This window comes from Microtus oregoni, unplaced genomic scaffold, assembly GCF_018167655.1.
Source record: "Microtus oregoni isolate MIOR12 unplaced genomic scaffold, Mior012 000008F_ref0000371, whole genome shotgun sequence".
Taxonomy (NCBI): domain Eukaryota; kingdom Metazoa; phylum Chordata; class Mammalia; order Rodentia; family Cricetidae; genus Microtus; species Microtus oregoni.
The window spans coordinates 2,387,422-2,415,404 of NW_024543067.1; positions in this window are offsets into that span (position 1 = coordinate 2,387,422).

The following is a 27,983-nucleotide window of genomic DNA, read 5'->3' on the forward strand; positions in this document are numbered from 1 at the left end:
ATTCATTTTCTGCATCCACAAATAGTATTTTATTGTTTTCATTTTAATGAATAAATGTTCAAGACTTTTAACCCGGTTTTCATCCCATAAGCAAAACATCCCTGGCAGAGTTGAAGTCAGCTGGACCAGTTTATTGCTCTGGGAATTAGAAAGCAATGTGGTCTTGCCAACGCCTCAGCATAGCTAGAGGCTCAGAGAAACCAGAAATAAGACAGGTTCACCAGATGCCAAGGCAGAAAATGCCTGAGCCAGGGAACCCATGGAGCATCAGCCCGTCTATCTGTGGGTCAGGTGTCACCTACTTCGGTCTTATCAGGGTCGCTTTTAGACACTTGCTAAGCTAGAAAATGGAAGGCTATAGACTGACATTCTTTTGACACCAAGATAGTGCATGGCTGGGCGAGGTAACCCAGTGGAAGGAGTAAGGTCCCAAAAGCCAGTAAAAGAGTCAGAGACAGCCCCTGTTCCCACTCTCAGGATCCCACACAAGGGCCGATTTGCACAACTGTCACACATATGCAGAGGGCTTAGGTCGGTCCCATGCAGGCTCCCTGCTTGTGGGTTCAGTCCGTGTGAGCCTCTATGAGCCCATTTTATTGATACTCATAAGAGACCTGTCCTCTCCTAAACAGAAATGGAGGAGTGGATTGGGGAATGGACTGGGAAAAGAGGAGAGAGGGAAGCTGCAGCTGGGATGTAAAATAAATAAATAAATTCAGAGGAAAAAAGAGGGTAGTGCAAGGTCATTCTAATGAGATTGCTGTGGACGGTGTCAGAATGAACATGAAATCTGACAGGAAGCATTGTTTGAACTGAATTGAAATATTTGAAGAAGAAATTTACCATATGAGCTTATAAAATACTTTACATAAACCAGCAATTGGATGCCGTACAGAATTATTAGATACATAATAAGATTTATATTTATTGCAAATGACGAGATCCACAGACAAAGAGGAATAAACAGAGAATGATAGTGACAGCGCTGGCGGGTCCTTAATTTCCACATTGTTTCACCGGAAGATTTTAATGTTTATTAAAATCTCACAAAATGCTGTTAGATTTTCTTATAAAAATGCATGCATGCTAGATCTGATGTAAAAAGAGGAAAACCAAGAAACCCATTTTTATGAACAAGAAATAAGGAAATTAATTTTTAATAATTCTCTTTGTTTCCTGAAATCTAGTCAGAGAAAGAAGGAAATTGTAAAGAAAAATTATATACCAGAAAGAAGACTAAAAGGGGAATAAAAATAAAATATTTGTATATGTGTGTGTGTGTGTGTGTGTAATTTAATTGTCATAATGCACATAAAGTTTTCCTGAAATTCAAAGAACTGAAGAATAAGGGCACATGGCTGGAGAGAAGGTTCCAGTGATCAAGATCACTTGAGAAGAAACCAAGCTGGGATTCTGGAACTCACGTCTGGTAGATTATATATGCCTGTTACTCCAGAATCCACATCAGGTAGATTATAAATGCCTCTTTTCCAGCCTTAGGACAGCCAACCCCTCTTCTGCACTCTGAGAGCATCCTCACTCATATTTGCAAATGCAAGTATGTGTGGGCGTCTGAGCCAGCATGCCCATAGACACACACACACACACACACACACACACACACACATACACACACAAATATACATGACTAAATTATTTTTAATAATTTAATAAAAATGATTAATATTTAAATTACAAATTATTGAATAAAAACCATATTATTTTAAAGAATAAAGACATCACAAAATAGAACTTGTCAAAAAACATAAAATTTTTCTTTCTTTCGTTCTTTCTTTTGTTCTTTCTTCTTTTTTTTCAACAGAGGGTTTCTCTGTAGCTTTGGAGCCTGTCCTGTAATTCCTATAGACCGGGTTGGCCTCAAACTCACAGAGATCCACCTGCCTCTCCCTCCTGAGTGTTGGGATTAAAGGCGTGAACCACCACCACCCAAGAAGAAACAAAATTTTTCAACCTCAGTAGTGGTAATCAAATGATTGGGAAAGAACACATTTTCACCTGTCAAATCAACAAACATTTGAATGAATAGCAGTGACTGGTGTTATCACAGGCACCATGAACACTTCTTCAAATCCCAAATCGCTCTGGTCTTTCTGGAAGAGATACTGTGTTATTGTACCTCAGAAGTTTTAATGATGACTGCAGTTTGAGATGATAGTCCAACATCTAGGTTGTTATCCAACAGAAGTAGCTATGGGTATGTTCTCTGATTTATTTACTTGAGTGGACAGCTCAGCATAGCTTAGAGGAGCCTGACTTTAGATACAACTTAACGTCTCATTGTTGGAAATTTATCAAGAAAGTTACTTCACCCTTTAAAGCTACACTTTGAAGGATACTTTTGAGGGAGAAGAGGGCATGAATACTTGCATATGTAGCATGAGGTTGTGAGGCTAAATGTATCCAGGATACTACTGTTATGGATCCATTTTAGTCATTTATGAATCCTGCTTTCCTACCACAATCCAATTCTGCTTTAAAGTCAAGAATGGGAAAGAGTGAAGACAAATGATGCAATTCCCTTGAGACATGAGAACCCAGTCTAGAAACACCTCTGACTCTGATAGTTGTTTACAGAGAGTCAGAGAATGGGAACATCAATACTGTTTACACTATATTTTAAGTTCCATTTAATATCTCAGAGAGTTTTTCAAGTGCTGATCTCTAAATTGTTTGGCTCAGGTTGCAGAGGACAAGTGGTTAGCAGAGGGCAGTTCCCAGCACCAGAGTTGGGTGTTTTAGAACTGCCTACAATTCCAGGTACACAAGATCCAATGCCTCTGGCCTCTGAGGGCACCTGCACTCATGCACACAAAACTTCCCCTCAACACACACATTTACATAATTAAAAACAATAAGATAAATGTTCAAAACTTTTGACTATTCCCCCATCATTCTATCTAACAAAGATCACTTGGTTCACTCACTATGTATCACAAACTACATAGGTGACAAAATAAGAACAGCAAAGAAAACAAAATCATTACTTTCATGGAGTATTATTAAGATGGGCAGGTTGAATGGATCATATATGTGTTTGTGTGGTTGTATAGTGTGTGTGTGTGTGTGTGTGTGTGAGAGAGAGAGAGAGAGAGAGAGAGAGAGAGAGAGATTCAGAAGCAGAGTCTATGACTATCCTGGCAGGGAACGAGCAGTAGGCAGGCAGGCAGGCAGGCAGGGAGCTGGAGCAGCAATTGCAGCTTACAACTGATCCAGAAGGAGGAGAGAGAGAGAGAGAGAGAGAGAGAGAGAGAGAGAGAGAGAGAGCAAGCTGGGAAAAGTTGGTGTGTGTGTGTGTGTGTGTGTGTGTGTGTGTTCAAAACTTCTAAGCTCCCCCCAGTAGTGACAAGCCTCCTTCGACCAGACCACACCCACTCCAATAAGACCACACCTCTTAATATCTCCCCCCCCCCCCAACAGTTTCACCAATTGGGAATGAGCATCCAAGCCTATGGACCTATGGGGGCCATTCTTACTTAAATTACCACAAGATCTCAAGGAAACAAAGGAGCTAGTGCTAGACTGGTTTGAAAAGGAAAGGGGCACTTTCTGAGCAGAGCAGAGGGCAAGGACCCTGAGTCAGGAGTTTGCTTGCCAGGGTCAGAAAAGACAGAGCAAAGAGGCTGGAATGTGGTGCCATGAAGGAAGCACATCAGAGACAAACTTGCAGCTAATCTAAAGCCCGGAAGCCAAGCAAAGAGAATAGCTAAATCCTGCTGGAAGGTGTTAAAGGTCTCTGGAGAGAGGATGGCTTAAACAGTGGTGTCAGGGTTCCCTACAAACTGAAAATCGTTTCAAAGTAATTTGCATATATATATATATATATATACATTTTGCTTTTAAATAATAATTTACTCCTTTTGAAAATATGTTAGAAAATGACTGTATGTGTCCTCATCGAGTCACCAAGCATAAAGATTGAATATGCTATGCTTCATTTCTGCAGTCGGCTTCCCTTTAAGTGGTATGCATAGAGACTTGCCGTGGCTTGCTACAGAGAAAATGAGTGATTTGAGTTTTTCTCCAGGACTAAAAACTGATCCAGATTATTTGGCGACATCTTCCGTTTGGGCTGCATTTGCATTTTAATACAGTGTTGATGGACACCGCTATCTTCTCTCTACATTTCATTCCTTTCCTTTACAGAACAGCTACTCTGATCGGAGGGTTAAAATAACTTAAAATGAAATCTCTGATGGAAATCAGGCCAACCAATTGAAATAAATTTAAAAGGAAATCCTACTTCAGGATGCACATGTAATAGATCAAAATGATATACTTCTGCTGTTTCAGAAAAAAAAAATGAATTGCTATGAATGCTGCCTAAACAAGAGAAGAAACTTCAAAATACTGACATCAGGAAAAACAGAAGGCTTAACCAAGCAGGGGGTTGCCATAATACAGACAGATACTACATACTTCAAACTATACATGTCTGATGAGGACTATGTATTGATCTTTTAATCTGTAATGTTTTGTTACATACTCATTATGAGTAGGGGCTGTGCCAAGCACAAGGATAACTTATAAGGAATCATGAGAAGTAAACTAACTATATCATAAGTATGATTTTGGAAAATGAGTCACGAGGGTAAGCAGAGTTATTATAAGAATATACAAGACTAGAAAATTGGGACACCTTCAAAGAACATCATTTGAGATGAATACTCATTTGAGATGAATACTCAGCAAATCAGGATCTGGAGGGTGGTGCAGTAGAAAGATTATTGAAAAGCCATCAAGGGCTCCAGTTCCCATTAAGAACTCTGCCCCTATATAAATTTGTTACTTTATAGATGGAATATACAGCAAGAGAAAAGACACAATACAGATGTTATGCAATAAAAGGATGCTTGATGTAACTAAGTAGAAAAGACTAGGGGCCTTTGGGAATGTAGCTGCTGCTTTCTTCACCAGATACATACATCTGGTCTACCACTTATCTTGACCATTTTTAGGCTCCAGAAAGACAGTGTTGATAGCCCTCATATCATTCCCGTATATCTACCACAACCAATACACTTTCCAACTCTCCATCAATAAATTTAAAAAACAGGATCCATTGACTTTAAATGGATGGCCCTAACACCTCCTGAAACATAACCACCTGTGGTTCTTATTTTTTTTTTTTTAATGTAGAATCCTGGGTCTTACCTCTTAGTGGCCATTCTAAACATCTGAGGCTACAGTTAAGAGATCAGTAACTGTAGACCTTTTCTGGATGGTTCCATTGCATGAAACTCATTCTAGGCTTCCCATTACAGCTTTCTTGCCATCCAAAGAAGCTGGTATACAGTTGGACCCTTTGCCAAGGATTCCATAGGACTAACGCATTTATCTCTCATTGGGTTTCCCATCTTTTGTACAATTTATTTGTGTTTAACCTTTTAAAACTCTTTAGTGTTTCCAAAAATAACATGGAAGAATTCTTCTTACACTGTGCTAATTTTTTAAAGGTAATACTGTGCCCTGTCATACTTTCATCTCATCTATGAGTAAAAATATTCATAAACATATTCAAAGAACTATCTAAAAGTTAGCTTTTGTTGCTTTTTAGGATGAGATTTTTCTTCTCTGATTTTATTCTTCTTTCTCTTTACCCATAAGTTTTGCCCTTAAAATTCAGTACATATCTCATAATGAAAATAACACTAGTCTTTTATTCAGTATGGGATACAATGAAAATAAATGCCTAAAACTCTTAGTGAGTGAAGAGAACAGTAAAAGCGTCTGTGTTGGCCCTTGCCTCCTGCATGTGGTAGACACATTCAACTGTCTCTGCTCTATTTCAGATCTGAAAACCTTCTTTGATCACCAACCTTTGCCCTACTTTCTCAGAAAAACATTAAGTCATCAGAAACTCTGACTCAGGGCCACCGAAGGCTTAGAAAGTTTCAGTTTGGGGATGAAGGAAAATCACAGGGGGACAAGGTCTGCTCAATTTTACAACTCTGCAAATCTTACGGTAAGAAATTTTAAAAGCACATTTAAATTCTTAGCTCAGGATTTTAAAGTTGAGGATAAAGGGAATCTTTCCAAACCGAGAAACAGCCAGGATTTAAAAAGATGCTTGACTTTTTTCAGTAAATGTTTCAATTACAAAGCAATAGATTGTTTTAAATTTGTTTGAATGTGTGTGATATATTATCATATAATGTAGAAACTATATTCTATATTATATAGATATATTGATCTATAAAGTGACATATTGATCATTTATAGTCTCATCATTATCTATCTTCCTATCTATCTATCTATCTATCTATCTATTCACTCATCCATTTATACACATATAACAATAGGGTGCATTTTCTTAGTCTATGTAAATTTCTGTGATGTCAGATTCGATATACTTTGGAATCTTTATAAAGCTATAAATAGAGTTAACAGTGTTCATATTTCTCAAGTTGTCATAGTATTATAGTGTGCTTATTTTTCAAATTGCTATGTAGAATCTAGAAATATCAGCAAACCCAAAGACAACTGAAACTGAAATTGTCACCACACTGTCTATTCACATGAAATCATCTCTTCTAAACCATCCATGTGTGTGTGAGGTCTCATCACATGTTTAGTCAATGAGCTCTGTGTGCTATTTCCTCAGGTTCTCTTCCTTTCGTCTCTTTGTCTTATAGTAGTCAACGCTAAGGGACACAGGTATAAAGGGCAGCATGAATGTAAGGGAAAACTTATTTTTCAGAAAGATATTCGCTCTGTGGAGTGTGGTTCTTAAAGTTTATGAATAAAGATTCAATGATAACTTAGGTAGAAAACCTAATTTGTTTTTTGTTTTTTTGTTTTTGTTTTTTTTTTTCGAAACAAGGTTTCTCTATGTAATGGCCCTAGCTGTCCTGGAACTAGCTCTTGTAGACCAGGCTGACCTCAGACTCACAGAGATCCACCTCCTCTGCCTCCTAATTGCTGGGATTGAAGGTGTGTGCCACCATTTTCCAGACAAACCTAATTTGTAAAAATTGAAAAATTTAGCCAAATTTTAAAGGATGAATTTGGTAAAGTATTTTTTTTAACTCCCCATCTCCTTTTAGAAAGTGTAATCCCTTTAAGTCTTTCATAAAGTTGGGAAAACTGCTGCCCGTCAACTTGTAGGCATTGGGAACTGCCAGACACGAATGCTGAAATATTTCTAGATGGATCTGCATTTCAGACAGCTGACTATTGATGTGTCACTGGAGGAGTTCCCCATTTTCTTCCTCAGTAAATCACAGAGCACCCAGAATTAGATAAATCTTAAGTTTGGAGAGAGAGCAAGGCAAGTATTTGCAGATAAATGACATCTCAGGTAACTACTGGGAACACATAAGAAAAACTGTAGTATAAAAGACTCTAATAGCGCAGAATCCTGAAGACCAGAAGTGAGAGCTTAGGAAAGGTAGGTCCTGCTTGTCTGCCTTTCCAGGGGGGAGCAGGGTGGCTGCCCTCATTTCAGCTCAACTACTTATAAAACAGGGACAACATACCCGCCCCCCCCCCCGCCCTAGGTAGTTTTTATTCAAGAATTTCTCCTTTTTATTCTATAGCGGTATCTGGTTTTGATATTTGCCGTTTTATGCCTCAGAAAGGATGAAATCAACTGACAAAATGAGAAAAATATGTGACTCTCTTCCCAACTGCAAGTTGTATTTCCTCTGGGTCTCTTGAAATGATCCCACGGCAAGAGTGCTTTAGACCGTAAGTCACCAGCAAGACAAATCAGAGATCTGACCCCCAGATGGTTCAGCTGGCCAGACTACCACTGTCTGGAGAATTACAGGCACGGCTGAAGAATGGGTAGGGCTTGGCAATCGTGCAGGTAGTGGCCCTGATCATAAAACAAAGCGTCCTGCTTTGGTCCCCGAGGGCAGAATGACATAGAGATTAGATAACGTAGCTCAGCATCTTATAAAGGAGGAAAGAAAGCCAAACTGCTCACATAGGAAATCCACGGCGACCCAAAGTAGACGAGCTCAAAGGTTATCTCCCCCCTCCTTTAATTCAAATAGAATGAAGACAAAGATGAAAGAGAATGTAGAGACTGAGGAAGTGGAAGAGGGAGTAGGAGATACAAGAACAGCAAAAATAAAAGGAATGAGAAAAGGGGGTTGTCAAAAATACTGTTCTTTCCAGTGACCAAAACGCCGGCCATTACTCATGCTTTGTTTCCCAGGCACTTTTACTAGAGATTTTATTTCCCCATTTATTCTCCTTTATACCAGTATTAGAGTCTCCGGAGCATGCCTTGTTAGCGGTACGGGGTATTCTGGACCACGTCTGCACCTCCAACTCCAAGACTGCCCATGCCTGTGAGGGCTCTAAACTCAATTAATGAGTTATAATAAAGCATTGGCCTGACTCAGGGGACCAGAGACGGCTTCTCCAATACAGAAGAGCTAGCTGGGGACAAGATTAGGCTAAAGTAAAAGATTGAAGATCAGTAATTGCTTTTAGAAGGAATGAAGAGTTTAAATCAGAGTCATTAAGAACTTGCCTTTCAAGACAGTGAATTCCTTATTAAACCCCTGGAACTTCACAAAGAACTTAAATATAGATTCAGTCTCAGTTTACTCGTAATCCAAGAGCGATTTCCTTAGAAATGTCCCATTAAAACTTTCTGAATATTAGAAGCATTATCGTGTGAGTGACAGAACTTCCTCTCAGGTAGTTCAGATGACATAATGATTTTGTCAGTGAAGCCAGCAGTGTGGCACACTTTCTGCAGTCTCAAAATGTGGTATGGTGTCCGTCAGTCTGTCTGTATTGTGGTGGAATACTGCTGGTGTCCCCAGGAGTCAGAACACAGAGCAAAGGACAGAGAAATACAGGTACTAATTTGTGGTGTATATCAAATTTCAGGTGCAATTTGCTTTGACGTTAAATTTAAATTCAGACAAACAGCGCTAAGGAATTCTTAATTATTGTTAGTAATACCACAGAAATTAATGTAATAAAATGACGAAAATAGTCAGGAGTCCTATCCAGCTGTGATGTCTCTGAACCACAACAATGCCCAGCACAGCAAGATATTCCTACAGGAGCAACGGTGGCATATATTTTGGTGGTAACCAACAGCTGTTTAATTGGATCCAAGGCTCACTTAACAAAAAGGAGATCATGGCTGGTACTGTAATCTAGCCAAATGCATGCAGCTAGTGAGGTCATGAACCTTACAGGAGTAAGGTTCTGCCACTTTTCTAAGTGAGTGCAACTTCTAACTGCATTCTAAATACACAACCTTATACCCACAGACACATATCACTCTCACCTCTCATCAAAGAACTCCTTTTTGCAGAAGAAGGAGATCAATATAGGAAGCTACAACTTGCCAAATGCCGATAACAATGGACTGTGGGTGCCCATCTAGTTTATTCATCTACAACTTTTGCACCTAAAGGCTCAGTGAACCACTGGGTTTTGGTTTTGCTTTGAGACAGAATTTCATGCAGCCCACGGTATCCTTGAGCCCTGTATGTTACTGATATGCAACACCAGAATTGACTATACAAAACTTTGATGTATACATAGAGACATTTGATAATAAAGGACTGATACGGATTAATTATATTAAATTGTATTCAATATCCCAGATCTTAGAAAGTAAATTCAATTGACTGTCCTGGGGCATGTAGACAGGTTGGAATTCCTGCAGGTTTGCACTACCGTCAGCAAGGGCTCTGCTGGAGCCCTTGACCTGCATCAGCTACTGCACTGAGCTTGCATTAGGGCGCTTCTCAGAATGGCAGCCACAGGCCACATGAGGCTGTGGCCTTTGAACTATGACCAGTCACTAGAAATGAATTTCCATTTTCAAAGGGCCAACTAAAGACAAACTCATCTCTTATTTCCCCAGATGTTGTAAGCTGCTGTAAATACACATAGACACAACACTGCAGCCATTTCATAAGCGAGCTTCCATCCAGGAAAAATTACTTCCCTACTCAGGAAGTCTGCTAGGATGTATTTTATCATTAAAGGTAGTTAATGAATACTTTAGGAGCAAACATACTTGTGGAGAGTCAGCCAAATTACTTGTCAGTCAGACTTAATTGTACAGTTAATTAGTGTTAATTAGGTATGATTGGTTCTGTTATATTACATGTCGAAGTTAATTCTATTAATCTCATCCTATATGGAGATACATTTAGATGCAAGTTTGTTAAAAATGGTTTCTAAGGTTAGTTTTGAGAACTGTAAAAATCTAAGATTTTGGGCCTTCTTTTTTGAAAATTTAATTCCAAATTTCGTCTAAATAAAGAAGCCAAGACACTTTCTCACTTGAAAATAAGGAAATATTCTCCAGAAAGCACCAAGTTGCCGACTCCATAACAGAAAAAAATCATAGCGTTAGCTAATAAATTTCCTTAAATTATCTTGCATGAATTATTCAGTTCAGATTTACATAAGAACCTTTAACCATGAAATTTTAAGGAGTTGTGCTTAGATCAATAGAAACAGATCTTTTGAGGATGAAACTCAGAAGTCTTGATTTAATTCTTTTCCCTTGATTTATTGTGATTATTTTTGTTTTTTAATGTCTGTGTCTATTACATATGTTCTACATATGTGTTGTACATATGTTTGCAGGTGTGTGGTATACATGTGTGCAGGTGTGTATGTGTATGCATACAAAAGAACAAGGCAGATGGCCTTAGTTTTCGTTCCCCACCTTATTCATTGAGGTAGGATCACTCAACTGAACTCAGATTGCCCCATGAATTTAGTCTCCATCTCTGAGTGCTGCAATCGCAGGTAGGAGGCCAGGTCCAACTTACATTTACATGAGTTCCTGGAAATCCAAATGTGGGCTCTCATACTTGAATAGTAAGAGCTTGAGCCAACTCCCCAGCCCTTCTCTAGGTTATTTTGACACACAGTCAAATGTAAAATAAAATATTCTACATATATGCATGTTTTGTTGATTATGTACTATTCTCACTCTCTTTCTTCCATACAGTTGAAGAAGAAATTAAGTATCCATAAAAGTGAAAAAAAGACCAAGTTAGAGAGTCTAGTTGCTCTAACTTAACCTATAGTTCACAATATAAAACATCCTCTCTGGACAGTTCTCTAAGTAGCGTAATTGTTCGCCATCCAAAGCTGTGGCAGCAGGATCAGAACCATGTTCTTTCTAATCGGGGTTTGCATTACAACGAAAACAGGTGATAAGATTTTAAACATAGAGAACAATTATGTTTTTTTCTTCTTTCTTTGAAGAGCCAGCTTCCGTTTGTGAGCTTTCTCTAACACTAGGAAGCACTTTCAGTGGACTTCACTGTGGAAAGGCTTAGAAGTTTCTCAGTGGTAAGTCCCCAAACCACAATGAGATTCTGTTGGTAAAACCCAGAACCCAGAGCGTCGTTTTAGTAGCCTGGCTTTTCTCCATAAGTTAGCCTGAGATAGAGTTAAAGTGCAGGTATTTGGGAACTAATCGTTGGGAATGCAAGTTTAGAATCAAGAAAAGGAGAAGGCAAATAAAGGAACAGAGGGACAGTCCAATACCTGACATATTCCTAGATACTGAGGCTACATTCTACTAGAATCTTCTGAAGCTGAAGTAGAAGGTGCTCAAGAAAGGAAAGAAGATAAGGATTATGCTATTCTTCTTTTCACTTTAGTTTGTATGTGTGGGGTGTTAATTGTTTCTGTAAACACTGCACATCGCAATATCAAAAAAGACCTAGAGCACAACAGAGAATGTACGCATCAAAGCAAAAATGAAAGGTTATTAAATCATGTGCTCGTATGAAGCTGCCAATACAATAAAGGTTGTGCTGAGAGATGGACCAGAAGATAGAGAGTACAGGTTTCCAGTGAAGTCGCATGTGCACCAGCGACTGATGTCTTAACTGTAGAGGTACAAGACTATAGGGCAGAGTACCATTATTTGTGTATTAATGTGTATCTAGCCTTCTCTGAGTTGTAAAAAAAAAACATGCTTCTCACATGTGTTACACTGGCAGAGTAAATAGTGTCCATGTCCACTTCATCTACCCAGTTTCTTATTCTCATCCAAGTTTTTGCTTTTCTGCTCCTAGTAAACACTGCTTGACATCTCATCTGTAACCAGTAAGAAACAGTCAGTCCCTACAAAGAAGGTGCCTATGTAGCAAGAAACTGATGCTTGAAACTTATGATGGGGTCTTAAGCACCTGTGCGATACTGTTGAGATGGAATGCCTAATTCCACCTCAAAAGCGTCACCACCAGAGAAAGCAAGAAGACTGCCAGTTACTCTTCTAATGGAATTTCTAGAAGCATCCAAGCAGAATGTATAGTTCTGAATATTCACACTGCTCTGAGGCTTCCTAACAAATGACACTTGTAGAAGACACTGTCATAATGCATCCATCTCACCCATGATTATCAGCCATGTTTCGGGATGTTGCTCCTTGGTGCTCTCTCCTTTCTCCAAGATGATCTGCTCATCTTGACAAACCATTGTCATCACGATGCTCTTTGAAAATCAAGCTTCCATTCTATTCCCAGGGCCAGCGTTCTTTACGAGTTGACCTTTACTTCTAATTCCACTGCTTGAACATCATCTCTGATTGATGATAGTTTTCTGCAGTCATTGACTATCTGTACTTGTGATTTTGAGAGCCTCCATACTAATCCTCTTTGAATTTTGACATCTCTTTATTCCAGCAAAACTTAGGTTCAGTTTCTGAAAACTCAATCCCTCTCTGAAAACAAGTTGTTACAGAAAAACTGTACCTATATTAAGAAATTTCCAATATTAAGGTGCCTACTTAGCAAGAAACTGATGCTTGAAACTTATGATGGGGTCATTTTTATAAATATTAGATTTACTGTGCTTTTTAGTTATTACTTGCTGAATTATCATGTGGGAACTCACTAAATTGAGTCCTTTCTAAAAGTACAAAGACAAAATGAAGTATTTATTGCATAATTTCTCCAAGTTCTCATGGACTCCTCATCTTTAACCATATTAACGACAACTCCATCTCTTTTGTGAATTTTTCTACTTAGGCTTAATGATAAAGGGGATGTGTTAACTCAAATAAGCAAATACTTAAAGAAGCATTTGACTCACAATAGAGTTGTACCTCGTGTTTAATAAGCAGCAACCAAGCGTTTCTGCCTCCACTTCTTAGCCTGCAGCCAGTGTAGGATTTATTTTTGAAAGATGCCCACCCCCACCCAGTGCCTATAAGATGACTGCAGCAGCTCTGGTCCTTAAATCTTCTTGTCTAGTGGTGAAGAAAATGAGAGCATTTCTGGGAATTCACAGTTAAATATTTATTGAGCCTTATTGGCTCTGATTGACTTATTCATTTATATTGGTTTGTTACAGTTACAGTTTGGATTTTCCAAACATTTAAACCCTTATATTTTGAAGTCCTGTCCTTCAATATCTGCACATATTACCTTACTTGGAAATGAACAGTGAGACTCTAATTTATTAAGATGAGATGAGATGGCAGGAGGTGATCATATAGGCACTAATCTAATACAGCTGGTATCCTTATGAAAAGGGGACATTTCAATATATGTATACAGGTAAATGTGAATATGGGGATAAGACTGTAGATTAATGTTTTCCTCTGTCCCACAGGTCCTCTGGACCAGTTTATTTCCTGCTCATGCATCCCCATAGCCGCTTATGAAATAATCACTCAGACGCCCAATATCAGTTAATATCAGTTATAATTGCCCAATGGCTCGGGCTTCTTACTGGTTATCTCTACTTATAAATTAACCTATTTCTATTCATCTATGTATCATATGTGGTTGTGGCTTACAATTTATGCCCTGGCATGTTACTCCTTTGGTGGATACATGGCGTCTCCCTGACTTCACCTTCCTTCTTTCTACATCTTTGTTTAGATTTCCTGCCTAGCTATATTCTGCCTGGCCATTGGCTGAAACAGCTTCATTCATCAACCAATAAAAGTAACACATATTCACAGAATACAGAAAGACATCCCATACATAAGGCAGTAGTCAGGGTGCTACAGCAGAATCCCAGAAACACCAAACTTTACCTACCTCCAGATCTTCAGAAACTGAGAGAAAAGCATAGAAAGGTTTTGCTCCACAGATCTGCAGGTCAATGACTTCAACATGGTGATCTCAGTTATGATCTCAAAACTGTAAGGCTGGAAGACAATGCATGTCAATAGCCTAAGTAACCTGGCTTGGGACACTTTAATTTGCAAAACCAGAAAACAAATAAATCGACCTAGTACCATGATGAGATGAAAGCACTGTTCTGGCCAGAACTGGAGTCTCCACACCAGGAATGCCATATGAACACCAGGAAACCGTGAAGGAAGGAATGACTCAGAGGGATAGCTAAGGACACGTTAGAGTGGGAGGATAAGCAGAGGCTGAATAGAGTAGTCTTCAACTGTTCACTACACACTTCCTTATTTCCTTCCTAGAAAGGCCAACTCCTCACCTCCATTTCTCTGCATCAGTCTTCGTCTTGTTAGTCTACCAACCGTACCTAATAGTAGCCCCTGACAAGATCAAGTTCTTCATGAATGCTGCAAACATTGGAAACGGCCATGATTCCTGCCAAAGTGGAAGGTGTACTTTGAATGAAACTTGCATTTGTCCTCAGGTATTATCTATTGTCTGCAGAAGCCATCAGAGACCCAAGAAAGGTGAAGAGTGGGAGATCCACCTGCTGATCATTTCCAGAAGCCTGGTGTGACTCCAGACAGGGCTTTGATGTAACAACAATTATAATGTGAATGATTGAGAGTTTCAGTTCTTGTAGACATTGGTACTTAAGGCATGTCCAGAGGCTACATACACAGGTGTCAGAGAGTCAAATAGGGTCAGAAGGGAATGGTCCATAAGTCAAAGCATTCATGGGGTTCAAATAGAGTTACCATGGGGAGTTATAGTTGGTAAGGTTCAAGGAAAACAGGCACAAGTCTCCTGAGGTCACAGAATAATTAGGGAGTAATTACTATAGCACATATGCAGAGTTCATGCAAAAAGTGATGACCAACGGGACCAGCAAAGCAGGTGTCATCTGGCTGTCATAGGGAAGTGCCATTCTCAGTGGTTGTAAGGCAGCTGTCAGGATCAGCTATATCAAAGAACTAGACATGAGCAGGGTGTAGGGTAGAAAACTTTGTCTCCACTGCATCTGAGCATTGCTTCTGGTGTAACATTTGATTGCAGCAATAATTAATATATAAATTTAAAAAATTAATATATAAAATTTCCTAATGAAACATAAAATTACAATGACTAATTGTTACCGATTGTGGTGAAAAGAAAAAAATACAAAACAGTATGTGTTTCATTTGTAATCACAAAAGGAAAAGAGGAGTTTGGGGGCCACTGAAGTGGCTCAGCAGATGAAGGTGCTTGCCACCAAGCCTGATTTGTGACCAAGAACCCATACAATACAAAGAAAAAATAAACTCCCATGAGTCTCTGGTCTTCACTTGCACATCAGGGCACACATGTGTCTTCCCTCATATAAATAGATACAATAATGCATTTCTTTGAAATAAAGAATAGTTTGAGGTAGAAACAAATTCTGTGTAATAGTAAGATGCGAGAATGCTCAAATTATACTTTGGGGGAGGATTGAAGTCAGTGCAGGTATCCTTGATGTATATATTGAGATAATAAGAGTTGTGCCATTGGTATATACAGTCATGAAATGGGCCGTTACCATTCTGTTTGTTTTACATTTGACTCTATAGGGTCTACTAATTTACAATTAAATTTAAAAATCCACTTGAGCTAATGAGCTAATAATTGCAAAGAACCCAGAGCAGGGATAAACGACACCACAAGAGGATAAGCTTCTATTTGTGAAAGTCAAAACACCCGAGACTTTAATTACATCCCTTGCTAAACCTGACTTGTAATCAGTTATGGGGACCATCTCATTAATGTCTTACTATGGAGTTCCTAAACAACACAATGAAACCCACTTCATCTCCCAAGTTTGAATCTTTTGAGAACGGGGATTTTCTGATTATTTTGCATCAAGTCAATGATATCTTTGTTTTCATTGAAATTTAAGGGACTCTAATTAAACCATCAGAACTTCCATTTAAGTTTCTTAATTGAGCGATGGGTCTATGTTTGAGGGATGACATACCTAGTACATCAGGAAAAACCATACCTCCAAATAATATACATATGTACTTGCACATAGGCAAGCAGGTGAAGCTAGGCTCACTATAATGAAGATATAGACCATTGGTTTTTAGTACTTTCAAAAACTAAACCTAAATGAGCAATGCTGAAGGTCAGGACAAAGGTTCTCCAGTGTGGAGATTTTCAATTGTGTGTTATGAATCAAACGTAGGATTTATACTCACATAAATGTATGTGTGTATACATTCTTTCAAATTTGAAACATACCAAAGCTACAGAAAAGAGCAAATGATACAATAAACACTCTTACTTGGTTAACTTTAATTCTATCAGGTGTGTTTTGATCAGTCTGGAAAAGCCTGAAACGAATTTGTATTTCTGCTTATATAGATTATATCCAATATACTAATAACAATAAACATCCATTACTTGTCAACTACTAACAAAAATTTCAAAGACAGGCATTTATTTTTAATTTACTGGTATATATGTGTTGCTTGCATCAACTTTAAAAGTCAAGATACACATCCTGAGTGAGCATTCTTATTTTCTGTTTGGAGGGCATGTTATTGGGGTGGCAACCAAAGTAACACAAAGCAAGTAGGCTAACTGCTGCTCTCCCTTTCTTCCAAGTCAAATCCCCCAAGTTCCTCCCAGAGCTGAAGCAGACCACCTGTTGTTACTTCTCCACACTCTCTGCCTCCACTTCCAGAGGACTAAGCAGATCCTGAGGGAACACCCTGCTTTGCTCCCCACGTGGAACCCCTCAGCTGCTACTTCCTATTCTATCTCTATTTCTAAGAATACCTGGAAACACTTTTACCTGGAACTCTCAGTAGCCACATCTACCAGGATCCCCGAAGAATTTCCTCTTAGGCAATGCACAGCCACCACACTCTCCTAAGAAACAGAGAGGGCTACTGAAACCTATCAAAACATCCACCCTGGGCTGAAGAGATGGCTCAGAAGGTAAGAGCACTTGCTGCTCTTCCAGAATTCCTGAGTTCACTTCCAAGCAACCACATGGTGGCTCACAACCATCTATAATGAGATCCGGGGACTTTTCTGGCAAAAAGGCATACATACTGGCCAAAAACTGTATAAATGATAAATAAATAACTCTTTTAAAAAACGTACCCAACAAAGACAAGACTGGATATCAGTACATAAAACTACAAACTTGACAAACCCAGATACCTAGACGCCAGCACAAAGACACAATCAATAACAGCCAGGACAATATGTCTCTACTAGAGCCCAGCAACCCTACCACAGCAAACCCTGAGTACTGCAACTTAGCTTAAACAAAAGGAAAAGAATTTAAAATAGGGTTTATGAATATGGTAGAGGTCCTTAAAGAGGAAACAAATAAATCCCTTAAAGAAATTCAGGAAAGCACCAACAAACAGTGGAAGGAAATGAATAAAACAGTTTGTGACTGGGGAGAATAGAAATAGAATCAATAAGGAAAACCCAAACAGAGGAAATCAAGAAATGAAAAGTTTAGGAACTCAAACAGGAACCAAGGAGATAAACCTCATCAATGAAATTCAAGAGACAGAAGAGAGAATCTTGGCCATTGAAGATTGAAGACATGACAAAATAAATGGATACTTGGGTCAAAGAAAATGTTAAATCAAAAAAAAAAATCCTGGCACAAAATATCCAGGAAATATGGGATACCAGGAAAAGACCAAACCTAAGAAAACTAGGAATAAAGACAAGAAGATGAAGAAACCCAGGTCAGTGGCACAGAAAATATTTTCAAAAATATTGTTAACAAAATTATAGAAGAGACATTCCATAACCTAAGGGAGATACCTATCAAGGTAAAAGAAGCATACATAATTTTAAATTTACTGGATTAGAAAAGAAACTCCCCTCCACACATAATAATCAAAACATTAAAGGTTTAGAATAACAACACAAAATGATTAGGAGCTACAAGGGGGAAAAGATCAAGTAACAAATAAAAGCAGACCTGTAGGGATAAGTCCCGCCCCTTAAGGGGCGTGTTCGCCTCTGGCTAATGTCTGCCTATAAATTTGGCGAGCAAGCTCCGAGCTCTTGCTTCTGCTTTCCTGGTCTCCTCGGGAACGGTGGTTCTGTAAGTCTATTTCTACATTAAAGCTATATATATATTTTTACACTCTGTCTGCATTCGTTTACGCCGCTACATTTTGGCGTCCAACGTCGGGCTATTTTGCCCCCAACTCAAGCGGGTAGCCCGCTACCTAACACAGCACCCTCCCGGGTGCTGTTTTTCAGTTCGTGACTCCCGCCCCAGTGCCGAGTCCGAGACCCACTCGGCGACACAGGCCCATTCTGCCTGCCTTGGCTAAGTTTTGCAGCGGAACCCCACTGCCTGAATTAGCAGAAGCTCAAGTACTTGCGGTTTTGCAACAAAAGCTGCCACAGCGTCAGATTTGGTCTGTTACAAAGTTACTTGGCCAGTTGTGGTGGCCCACGCCGGTAGGATTTGCTGAAGGAGGCAGAGGCAGGAGGATCACAAGTTTGAGGCCGGCCAGGCAGTGGTAGAGCACGCCTTTAATCCCAGCACTTGGGAAGCAGAGGCAGGCAGATCTCTGTGAGTTTGAGGCCTGCCAGGCCTTGGTAGTGCGCGCCTTCAATCCCAGCACTTGGGAGGCAGAGACAGGCAGATCTCTGTGAGTTCAAGGCCAGCCTGGTCTACAAGAGCTAGTTCTAGGACAGGCTCCAAAAACACAGAGACCACCACTGGCAGGAACCGATCACTGCAGGTAAAAAAATTTTCTTTTATAAATAAAATGTCTGAACACATTACTGTTCAAGAATTTAATGATTTTTTTAATTGTACCATGTGGGAGATTTTACAAGAGGTGTCTATCACCCCACATATATGGATCCTTCTGGGATTCATAGTTTTCATTGGCACCAAATGGTTTGATAATAGAAATATGATAAAGTCTTTACGAGACGAATCCAGGATTCTTAAGGTAGAGATTGAACGCTTAAAAACAATTGAGAATGACAACAATCTTCTCAAGAATCAGTTTGAAGTTCTCCAGGCTGATAACAATCTTCTCAAGAATCAGTTTGAAGTTCTCCAGGCTGATAACAATCTTCTCAAGAATCAGTTTGAAGTTCTCCAGGCTGATAACAATCTTCTCAAGAATCAGTTTGAAGTTCTCCAGGCTGATGTTAAGGAGAAATTCATTACTATGGAAGAGGGAACAGCTGATCTGGACCATAAGATTCAGTCCCTTTCTGTAGGAAATGAAACATTAACTGAGAGAATCAAAACTGCTGAATGTGACAATCGGATTTTGTCTAAAGCTTATGACAGATTGATGGAAAGATTGTCAATACAAGAAGGCACAGTTTATGCCATAAAAATTATGTCCAAAGATGAGATGTTATCTCTAACGGACAAACTTCATACTTTAGAATCCTCAATGAAGGCTTTGGAACATAATTCTGGACAGGAGATTCAGACATTGCAGAAGGCAATGGTGAATAGAATTGAAAAGATTGAGGAATTTCTAAATTCTGATGAGGAAGAGCAAAGGGTAGAAAGGCAAATTTTAACTACATCTGTGGGTAAGTCTCTCCGGGACAATTTCCACAAAGCTCTACCTACAGCTCTACCTGCCTTTCCAGTAATAACAACAGAGAAGGTGATTGGTTCCAAAAACCCTAGGGTCATCAAGGAGGATACATGGGAGCCTGTGCGTATGAATGATCTCAAGGAAATAAAACAGGCTGTCATGACTTTTGGGATGCAAGCCTCTTTTGTTAAAGAGATGCTAAGATCTTGGGCCACGACAAGCAGAGCAACCCCCTCAGACTGGCTCCAGCTGAGCTCTGCGGTACTCGAGAGTGGACCGCAATTGAAATGGAAATGCTTATTCAGGCAAGAGGCTAGACTCTTAGAACAGCAGGAAAAAGCGAAGGGAATTGATATTTCCCTAGATCAAATTCTAGGTGAAGGGCCCTTTTCCGATCCTCAGGAACAAGCTAATTTGGATGAAAACACACTCTCCATGTGTACTACAGCAGCCTTAAGGGCTTGGGACAGGGTACAAGACCCAGGACAGAGAATGGAATCATTTGTCAGAGTTAAACAGGGTCAGAGAGAACCCTTTAGTGACTTTTTACAAAGATTAACTAAGGCTGTACAAATAGGGATATCTGACCCAGAAGCAAGACGTATAATGATTGAGTCTTTGGCTTATGAAAATGCAAATGTGGAATGCAAAAGGATTTTGGGTCCTTTAAAGCTCAGATCAGTGCCCTTGGAAGAATGGGTCTTGCATACACTCAATGTTGATACATTTGATTATGGCACTGAAGCATGGGTAGAAGAAGCAATTTCCAATGGTAAAAGGAGACACCAGAATACCAAATGTTTTAATTGTGGCAAAATGGGTCATATGAAAAGGAATTGTAGACAACGGATTTTCAGAAATAATAATAATAATAATAATAATAATAATAATGCATCTTTCAGAAATAATAATAATAATAATGCATCTTATAGAAATAACAGAAATAGGAGGACTCAGCCTTCAGGTTTATGTAGAAGATGTGGAAAGGGGAGACATTGGACGAATGAATGCAGGTCTACAAGAGATAGACAAGGCAACCTGATACAGTCGGGAAACGTGAGAGGGGGGGCCTCACAGGCCCCCATGGCAAACATGGTTCAGTCATATCCAGTTTCTGCAGAGAACGTGCCTCATCAGGACAATTAGGAAGCCCCATGCCTACTGTTACAAGCAATAATGATCAGAAAGATAAGTTACGTGTGTTTTGGCAAACTTCTATAAATGATCACATATAGGTTGGAGGCAGGGTTCTTTTCTTATCTCCACAGGAAAATACTCATCTTCAAAGAAATTAAGGGACCCTGAATATTTAATTACTGATGGATGGACACATTTTGAAAGTATTAATTTATATATATATATATATATATGTCTTATTAAACATTTCTTTATAAATATATAGAGCTGGTTTTGAAGTTGGACTCTGGCTCAGTCCCTCTCCAATTCCAAGCCTGTTAGTAAGAGAAAACCCAGAGTTTCTGGAGTTTCTGTCTCATGTCAAGAGCCATGATATGGGACAGAAAGAAATATGAGTTTAGAAAACATCTTTGCTTTTCTCCATATCTATCATACTTTTCATTGAATATATCTATCATGCCTTTCATTGAATATATATATGTATGTCTATATGATTAATGTTTAAGTTTTTCATAATGAACAATGAGTTTTTCCTGAAGTGACATTTGAAGTTTCCAGGAAGAAGATGGGGCCCCACAACAACAACTCTACCTGGTTGATATGACGTCATGATACTGATAGCGCTACTACAAGACCTGTTTTGGATACCAGCTGCACAAGACGATCCCAACTTGGTTAGCTGAAATGGTGCACATCTTGTACAACATTCTGGCCAGACCTCCACAAAATACTCAGAGACTATTTGCAATTTTAAAAGACATTGATCTTGAAATTTAACCATCATTTTACTTTCACAGGATCCCCCAGAAAGAACGTCGCCCCCATGACAGCTGGAAGTAATTCTAGAGGACGACGTCCCCTCTCCCAGTAAAGTTTACCCCTGGGTTTAGGGACATCATTTAGGGGTTGGGAGGTTGGGGGAGGAATTTTATAAGCTCAGGGATCATTCTGAAAAAAAAAAAGAGGGAATGATGGGATAATAGATTTATAAGTGTGAGTTACTGCTTTTAGACAAATATATTGGTATAGATTCTTGTATATTGATACAAAGTTAAATTATATTGACTATTGTATGCATGCATGTTTCTATGTCTGTTTAAAACATTTTTATGTATTGACATATATTGTATTGATATATATATATTGTATATATTTACCATATTGCAATGTACATTTCTACCTCTGATTAAGATACTTATATAATGTTTGTGTATTGATATATGTTTGCCATATTGCAATGTATATTTGTACAGTGTTTATATTTGGAGGTCATTATCCTCATTTGTTACACAGTTGTTTATTGTCTTAGTCTTTAAGTTAGATAGATATTAAGAATTATATAGATAAATATTCATCTAAGTTTGTCATTTATAATCAGACTAATCAGGTTCTTTAGATATATAGAGATTATACTCAGTATAGATAGATAATCTTCAACCTCTTCAAAGAGCTGTAGAAAATGGCCTTTAATCTAACTCAGAGTTTCGTGATAGTGAGACACAATTGCTCCTGGCAACACCGCTCTATTCCCGAGAGAATGTTGAGCACCAAAGACACTCCATCTGGAGCCTTTCTATTTGGCAGAACTGGCCTTTGGGCAAAGAAATGCCCATACCTCAACCACTGACAGAGATACAGAGCGTGCATCAATGGATAAAACAGGACTGTCATATCCTGCCAAGACAGGGTAAGATAGTTTTGAAAAGTTCCTTGCCTTTAATAATGGTATGTCAGTTATGTTAGGCCTTAGCCAAAATTGGTTGACTCAACGTTGCAAACGAGACTTTGGGTGATTGCCCAGGTAGTCAGTTGTTTCTGTCAATTGTTGCACATTTTGGATATATCTCGTTTGTTGAGTAGTGTTTATTCCCTTCTCAGATCTTTGACTGAGTTGAAGATTATATAATTGTAGTTACTCTTTACATTATTTGGACTCCTTGAGATAGAATGTTTAGCAAAGCTTTTGTTCTCAATATTGTTTGTTATATTTATTATTTGTTGTTATTGTATGTAGTTGTATTTGGTTTAGTTCTGTCTTATTTAGACAAAAAGGGGAGATGTAGGGATAAGTCCCGCCCCTTAAGGGGTGTGTTCGCCTCGGGCTAATGTCTGCCTATAAATTTGGCGAGCAAGCTCCGAGCTCTCGCTTCTGCTTTCCTGGTCTCCGCGGGAACTGTGGTTCTGTAAGTCTATTTCTACATTAAAGCTATATATATATTTTTACACTCTGTCTGCATTCGTTTACGCCGCTACACAGACCTATTAGAATAACACCTGACTTCTCAATGAACATTCCAAAAACCAAAAAAGCCTGGACAAATGTTCTACAGACTCTAAGAGACCACAGATGCCCTGTTATTCCTATTATACCCTGTCACAATAGATGGAGAAAATAAGACTAATAAAACAAAATTTAAACAATATCTACTCGTAAATCTAGCAGTAAAGAAGGGGCTAGAAAGAAAACTGTAGCTTAAAGAAGTTAACGACACTCAAGAAAACTCAGGGAATAAAGAATCCTCAACCATCAAATCAAAATAGGGGAATGCACATATAACAAAACAATATGACAGGAATCAATAAACACTGCTGATATCTCTCAATCTCAGTGGTTTCAATTCCTCAATAAAAGAAACAGACTGACAGAATGGATGAGAAAACAGGATACCCTCTTCTGTTGCCTAAGAAACACATCTTAACATCAAGGATAGACATCTTCTCAGGGTGAAAGAGTGGGAAAAGATATTCCATGTAAATAAACCTAAGAAGCAAGCTGTTGTAGCCATTATAATATCCAACAAAATAGACTTCAAGCCAAAACTTATCAGAAGAGATAGAGAATAATACTACATATCCATCAAAGGAAAAATCCACCAAGAGGACACTGGAGTTCTTAACATTTATCAAACACAAGGGCCCCCAAGTTCAGAAAAGAAACACTACTATAGCTTAAACCACATATTGACCCTCACACACTGACAGTGGGAGACTTCAATACCCCATTCTCACCAATAGAAAGGCCATCAAGATAAAAATAAAGAGAAATGTTGGAGCTAACTGATGTTATAAACCAAATGGACTTAACAGAGATTTATAGACTATTTCCCCCAAACAAAAAAGAATGTACCTTCTTCTCTGCAATTCATGTAATGTTCTCCAAAACTGACCACACATTCAGACACAAAGCAAGTCCCAGCAGATACAAGAAAATTGAAATAACACCCTGCATCCTATCAAACAACCACAGATTAAAGATGGATATCAACAACAGAAACAGGAGAAAGCTAACAAACTCATGGAAACTGAACAACTCTCTATTGAGTGAAAAATGGGTCAAGACAGAAATTCAAGGGTTTCTAGAAGAGAAATAAAGTAAATACAAAACATACTCAAATTTATGAGAGGTCATGAAAGCTGTTCTAAGAGGCAGATTCATAGCATTTAGCACTTAAATTAAAAACATCTGAAGAGATCTCATACTAGTAACTAAGCAGGACCTCCGAAAACTCTAGAATAAAAAGAAGAAATAATATCCAAAAGAAGTAGACAGCAAGGAATAATCAAACTCAAGGCTGAAATACAAAGAATTAAAAAATAAAGAGTTTGCTGTTTTAGAAAACCAGTAAGATAGATAAGTCCTTCTCCATATTAACCAAAAGGTGAATAGAAAATATCCAAATTAACAAAACCAGAAACAAAAAAGGAAACTTAACAATAGACCCTGAGGAAATCAAGAGAATCATAACACATACTTTACAAAACTATACTCTACCACATTGGAAAAATGTGGTAATTTTCTAAAGAAATGGATAATTTTCTCAAAATATACCAATTACCAATGTTAAACCAACATCACATAAGCAATTTAAACAGACCTCCACAGCCTCTAATAAAACAGAAGCAGTGAAAAGTCTTCCAACCAAAAGTTTTAGAGTCAGATGATTTTTAGCACAGAATTCTACCAAACCTTGAAAGAAGAGTAATGCCAACATACCTCAAAATATTCCACAAAATAGCAACAGGAGGAACATTGTCCAGTTTGTTTTATGAGGTTCAAGTATCCTGATACCCAGACAAAATAAAGACCCAACAAAAAAAGAAACGGGCAGACCAGTTTCCCTTATGACTATACCAGATGGTGCCCTCGGGCTGAAAGAGGTGAGCTCATGCTCCCACCCCTAACACATAATCAATCCCCATTTGATAACCTTACTTGCAAATTAAAATTTAGTTTCCTCCAAGGGAGTCTCACTGGGAAAACAAACTACTTTTAAAGGTATGTATCCTGCATTCCCACTGGTAGAGGGCCGACAGAAAAGGAACTGAACAGCATCTTTAGAGATTTCTTCTCTCATTGTGCCCCATCAAGGCTTTCCTTTTTATGTTTATCTTTGTTTGTTTTGTTTTTCCTTTTTCTCTGTTTATTTTATTTATATATTTTTTTCTTTTACCCTACAAGTCCCTTGTATACGTATTTTGGCTTCCAGCTTAAGAGTTTTTATTGTATTTCTGAATATGAATGGGTCTCTCTTTCTTGTGTCTCCTCTTGCACTCCTTTCCTTGTTTGTCGTATTGGTTTTTGTTTTATTCTGTTTTATTATTATACCTTATCGTTATTATTCCCTGATTGTTTTCCAATGAAAGACAGAAAGGAGATAGATCCAGATGAGGAGGGAGGTGGGGAGGAACTGGAAGGAGTATAGGGAGTGGAACTGTAATCAGAATATATGAGTGAGCAAAGAAAGAAAATGCTCTGCTGATAACACAATGATATTTCCCACTTAAATACCTATTTAATAAGCTTGAAAGAATGCTTTTAGATTTCCTTTCTACTTTCTATTTTATATTTCCTGATACTCTCAGCATTTCTTCTTTATTATGTGTTACGGCATGGTGTCACATAGAGCCTGAATTCACTATGTAACTGACCTTGACTTGCAATCAGTTAGTTACATCCTGCCTCAACCTCCCACATGCTGGAATTCCAGCTGTATCCTACCACATTCAGCCTTGCACTTAAAGAGTATTATACATTAAGTTTCTCTGTGGCCAGGATAGTGTGAATATACTTAAATTAACAAAAATTTGTAACAGGTTTTGTTGAGAACGTTGTTAAAAGGGACTAAATTCAGAATGGGTCGTACCATGTGAACACGGAATTCAACTGGCGTGATGACGACCATGTGAGATAATATTGATAAATACTGACTAAATTCACTATTTTTTTTCAAGTGATGACAATTGTACAGTCATCTTGAGCTCAAAGTGGTGGCAAGATAGGAACAAGAATACGGAACAAAAGCAAGTTTGTCCTGGAACTAGTCAGTATGGCACCCCGGATTAACCAGGGTGCTTTTACATAGTCAATGTTATGGTAACCAGAACTCTATTTATCCTCATTACAAAACTTTAGTTTTTCTAACCACCCATCACCACTTTTGCACAACTGAATGTATCTATGCACATCGGTATTTCTTTTAGATTTCTCATAGACTTTTGTATATTTTTTAAATTATTTTTTTCAAAAATTTACACTTCCTTCCCTCTCCCATTTACCCACCCTCCCCCACTCACCCTCCTACCTTCCCCTCCTTCCTTAAAAGAGGGCAGGGAACCCTGTCCTGTGGGAAGTCCAAGGCCCTCCCTGCTCCATTCAGGCCTAGGAAGCTTTGCATCCAAATAGACTAGGGTCCCAAAAAGCCAGTACATGTAGTAGAAACAAGTCCCAGTGCCTTTTTCAATGGCTTCTCAGTCAGCCCCCATTTTCAGCCACATTTAGAGAGTCTGGTTTGATTGCATGCTCATTCAGTCCCGGTCCAGCTGGATTTGGTGAGCTCCCGTTAGAACAGGCACACTGCCTCAGTGGGTGGACCAACCCCTCGCGGTCCAGACTTCCTTGCTCATCTTCTCCCTCCTTCTGCTCTTCAGCTGGACCTTGGGGGCTCAGTCCTTTGCTCTGACGATGTCTCTATCTCCGTTTGTCGCCGGACGAAGATTCTATGGTGATATTCGAGATAATCTTCAGTGTGATAGTGGGCCAAGGCCAGTTCAGGCACCCTCTACTTTGCTGCCCAAGGACTTTTTTTAATATTTAAATTTTCCCATACAATATATTTTGATCTTTTTTTTTTTAATTCGTGTGACCGACATGCTGAGACTAAGAGACTTTGGATTGTTTGACTCTAAACGCCACAATCTTTGTTACATCCTCTCCCCCAAGGCTTTGGGATTATTGCAGAGGAGAGACTGGGAAGATTCTGAGAGCCAGGTGTAGTGGACATCTGCAATGTATTTGACAGATACGTCAGGGCCATGGAAAACACAAACTTAGATCATGTGTGACTGCACAAATATGTAAGATCAAATCAGTCAGAGTACCAGCATAGAAGGGGAAGGACTCTTGAAAACCAACCCCAGTAGCTGGTGGAGAAAGAGCCAGTTTTCTTCTGGGGTGTGATCCTGGAGAGCCAACCCAAGCTCCACCCCCAACACAAGCAGCACTAAGTGGACTCAGTGGGGAAAAAAAAGCATGTGAGGTTGGAGAAATGTGATGTTTGGATAAGGGAAGAGAAAATTGAGGGTGGATTTAGCCAAACACTTTATTTGTATCTATGAAATTTTCAAAATCTGCAGAGTGGTAGTATTCTCTTCTCAAAATAAACTATTCAAGATTAAATATAATTATTTACGAAAAGCAAATATCCAGAAACCGGATAAAATGTTTTAAATTTCATACAAAGATCTAGAAGAAGGAGGAACATATCTGTACCTTAATGGAGTATAGGGAGGGAATAATAGAAACATTATCATTCAACCTTCAAAGAGATACAGAAACAGGTCTGGGAATAGAGTGCATCCAGCCATTAAAATTGCATCCTTGGTTATGTTAATAGTATAAAATTAAGCTAAGAGTGGGGGAAAGACACTTGAGAGAATTATAATTAATTCAGACTTTTGCTGTCTTCTTACATGTATGTAATTACAGTAAGAAAGTCTACCACCTTAGTAGAAAATCTCAAATTATGCATAATACTCAAAATTATGTACTACATCTTATTAGAAAATTAATTTCATTGGGGTAGGAAGTTGAGAAACACATCAGAATGTCTGTGATCATCTTATCTCAGGAAAGTGCAATAAATATAATTATTCT